We start from the raw sequence: 4,541 nt of genomic DNA, 5'->3' as shown, positions 1-4,541 counted from the left end.
ACGTACTCAGCAAATGTCCCGTTTGGCTAAGGTGGACTAGCGGTATGTGGAGTTAAGGTTAAGCAGTTGCTTTTAGTTGGTCAAGTTTTATTATTATAAGTAGAGCCAAATTTTAGTAATAACCCAGTTATTACCCAGAGGCACTCCCTCCAAGAGGAAATACCAGAGATCAGGATTATAATCACCATTGTTAATCATCATCATAAAAGTAACCATTGCTTCTTCTAATCGAAGAGGATCCCAAGGCTGCTCATATCCGTAAGCACAGCCGATATACCTGTTTCTAACACTCTGCATAGGTTGCGCACTTTACCCACAAGCCGTGGTTCCCATTCTGCCCAGGTTCTAGCCTCCTCATTGATCACTACCAAGGTGACCTAGCAGGGTCTCACTACTTAGCCTTTACAAAGATTTCCCAGAGGACATAGCCGCCTGTTAGGTTTCTCCAGTTTGATAAACACAGTACATCTCCCCAAAGGAAGGGTGACTAACAAAACCAAATCAAAGAACCTCTGCAACCAGCCTCGGCAGAGCAAGTACTATGTCCGAACCCCATTGACGGCCCTACGGCGAAGCCAACTACTCCTCTGGTTCCTCTAATTATTCAGCGAAGGGCATCCCATTCCACCCTCATGGTTGCACTGTTATCCCAGGTTGTCACTCCCCAAACAGGTCCTTATGGAGAGGCACTCAGGGAAGAGCCTGAGCCCCCTAAAGTAATCACAAGGACCGCATCGGGATAACATCATCGTATCGTCAAAGATCACATCATGTTCATTGATTAAGTTTAAGCAATAGCATAAGCTAACCATGATTAACCCAAAAAGGTAAACAAGGGTAAGGGAAATACAAACTAGTCAATCCTTAGGTTTCAATAAAGTAATGCGAGACAGTGAATTATAAAGTAAAGAAGGACATGATAGGTCTGAGGACACTTGCCTTCACCAGGTTATTGCTCAGGGGGATCTTCGGCAACACACTCAGGAATCACGAGCTGCTCGTTGTCTCGGGGCGGAGCTCAGTGAGGCTTGGAGCGGTCTCTGGCGAGCTGGATGGCCGAGAACGTGGGCTCGGGTCTCTGATGGCAGTCGGCGTGGGCAGAGCGTGAGAGAGGGTGAAGCTGAGTGAAATGAGGTGAGGGGTGTGCGTGGGGCACTGGCGGGGCTCTAAGAAGGGAGCTGGGCGTGTGGGTGTGCGTCGTGGCCAAGAAATCCGGCGACGTGCGTGAGTGCGCACTCGCCGGTCCACGACAAGAGCAGGGAAGGCGGAACTGACAAGGCAGGCCCACGGCGCAGAGAGAGAAAAGGGGACACGCGGGGCAACGGCTCGGCGACTGGCGATCCGGGCCCACGAGACAGAGAGAGAGGGAGCGCGCGGGTGAAGGAAACTGGCGCCGACAGGTCGGTCCCACGGAGCAGCGAGAGAGCGAGGAAGAGAGGGCGCTCGAGTTTGCGCCGACAGGCGGGGTCCACCTGTCAGGCACAGGGACGCGCGGGCGCGGGCTGGGCTTAATGGGCAACGTTGGGCCGAATTGGCTTTTCCTATTTTCCTGGAATTTCTATTGCCTTTTCTATTTAATTTCTCTAGGGTTTTTTCAAATCCAAATTCGAACTAGGTTTGAAATTCAAATAAATTCAAACTTGTGAACACTTCAAAGAATATTTTAAACTCAGCATGATGCAACATGTCATGACTCATAAGGTTTTGGCAAAAATAAATAATTAACCTCCACTAGTTTAGGCTATCTCTAATCAAAAAGGAAAAAAGGAGAATGAATCTAGAGAGAGAAAAAACCTAGAGTGAAAAAAAGAAGAGTAACACATGATTTTGGGTGATAATTAGAAAGAAATTTTATACCCCGAAAATTAGGGTGTTACAGACCTATCCCCCTTAAAAGAATCTCGCCCTCGAGATTCAGGGCTGGCTAGAAAAGAGCTCAGGGTACTTGGCTTTCAAATCTTCTTCTCGTTCCCAGGTTGCTTCTTCTTCTGAGTGATGGCCCCATTTGACTTTGCACATTTTGATGGTGTTCCTCCGGGTAACCCGATCTGCTATCTCCGGAATTTGCGTTGGCTTCTCAATGTATGTCAGATCCTGTTGAACTTCAAGGTCTTCCATTGGCAACTGCTCTTCTGGTACTCGCAAGCATTTCTTTAACTGAGACATGTGGAACACATCATGCACTGTGGATAGGTTCTCTGGCAAACTGATTTGATAAGCCACTTCTCCACGTCTGGCTTGAATCTGATATGGGCCGATATAGCGAGGTGCTAACTTGCCTTTGACTCCAAACCTCTTGGTTCCTTTGATGGGCGACACTTTCAAGTAGACATAGTCTCCCACTTCAAAACTGAGTTCCCTTCTTCTGGTGTCAGCATAGCTTCGCTGTCTGGACTGCGCTTCCTTCAGATTTTTCCAGATCATCCTGATATTCTCTTCGGCTTCAAGCAAAATCTCTGGACCGAATACCTGCCCTTTCATCAGGTTGGTCCCAATGCAATGGAGTTCTGCAATTCCTCCCATAAAGTGCTTCGAATGGTGACATCTTCAGATGGGCTTGGTAGCTGTTGTTGTAGGAGAATTCTGCATATGGTAACCTCTTGTCCCAACCTAACTGGTCTTGCAAAGCACAAGCTCTCAACATATCCTCAAGAATCTGGTTGGTTCTCTTAGTCTGACCATCTGTCTGTGGGTGATAAGCTGAACTAAATTTCAAGTGCGTACCCAAAGCTTCATGTAGGTGCTGCCAAAAGTGAGAAGTAAATTAGGTGCCTCTATCTGATATTATCTTCTTTGGAATACCATGCAAGCACACAATCCGAGACATGTATAACTCTGCCAATACTGCACTGTTATAGGTGGTCTTGACTGGTATGAAATGGGTCGTCTTTGTCAAACGGTCCACTACTACCCAGATGGAGTCATAACCAGCTCGAGTGCGGGGCAGACCAACTATAAAGTCCATCCCAATCTCATCCCATTTCCACTGTGGAATCTGCAACGGCTGCAACAAACCTACAGGTCTCTGATGTTCTGCCTTGATCCTCTGACAACTGTCACATCTAGCCACATACTTTGCTATCTCTCTTTTCATACCATACCACCAGAATCTCTTCTTCAAGTCGTGGTACATTTTCTCACTACCATGGTGTATAGAATACACTATCTCATGAGCTTCCTTGAGAATCATTTCCTAAATCAAGGTGATGTTGGGAACGCACAGTCTATCTTTGAACCATACCACTCCTTCTGCATCTTCATGGAAATCTGGACCTTTCCCATCGATGATCAGCTGGCGGATCTCATTGATTTTCTCATCGTCCTTCTGACCCTTTCTGATGTCTTGCTCTAGAGTGGGTTCCAACTCAATTGTCACTCCTTGAGTGTTGTTCAGAAATCCGAGACTCAACCTGTCGAATTCCTTTGCTAGCTCAAACGACATCAGGTGCGCGGCCAACATATTGACTTGACTCTTCCTGCTAAGAGCATCTGCAACCACATTTGCTTTGCCTGGGTGATAATGAATCTCTAGCTCATAGTCTTTGATCAATTCTAGCCATCTTCGTTGCCTCATGTTTAACTCTAACTGAGTGAATATGTACTTGAGGCTCTTGTGGTCCGTGTAGATATCACACTTCTGCCCATAAAGATAATGCCTCCATGTCTTCAATGCATGAACCAATGCCGCTAGCTCCAAATCATGAGTGGGGTAATTCTTCTCATGAACTTTCAATTGTCGGGACGAGTATGCCACTACTCTCCCTTCCTGCATTAACACACACCCTAGTCCGGTGTATGAAGCATCACAGTATACTGAGAATAGCTTGTGAACATCTGGTAGAACCAACACTAGTGCTGTTGTCAACTTCTGCTTCAACATCTCAAATGATTCTTGGCACGCTGGGGTCCACCTGAACTCAACCTTCTTTGCTAGCAGGGTTGTCATTGGTCTGGCAATCTTGGAGAAACCTTCAATGAAACGCTGATAATAACCGACCATTCCAATGAAACTCTTGATTCCTCGGACATCTTTTGGTGCTTTCCAGTCCAGAATCACTACTACCTTCTTTGGATCCATAGCTAGTCCATCTCGGTTTATTATGTGACCCAAGAATAGAACTTCGCTGATCCATAACTCACACTTGCTAAGCTTGGCATACAACTGGCAATCTCGTAGCCTTTGAAGTACTTTCCTCAAATGTTCCTCATGCTCTTGCTCATCTTGGGAATATATAAGGATATCATGAATGAATACAACTACAAATTTGTCGAGGTAGTCCATGAACACACTGTTCATCTACATGAAGTAAGCTGGCGCATTCGTCAATCTGAATGACATAACCATGAACTCATATAGTCCATACTTGGTGATGAATGTTGTCTTCGGTATATCTGTAGGTCGGATTCTAAGCTGATGGTAACCTGAACTCATATCTTTCTTTGAGAACACACTGGCTCCTCTCAGCTGATCAAATAAGTCTTCAATTCTAGGCAGGGGGTACATGTTCTTGACAGTAACTTCATTCAAAGCTCTGTAATCA

This window comes from Zea mays, chromosome 2 (genome assembly GCF_902167145.1).
Source record: "Zea mays cultivar B73 chromosome 2, Zm-B73-REFERENCE-NAM-5.0, whole genome shotgun sequence".
Taxonomy (NCBI): Eukaryota; Viridiplantae; Streptophyta; class Magnoliopsida; order Poales; family Poaceae; genus Zea; species Zea mays.
Note: the sequence above shows the minus strand (reverse complement) of the source record.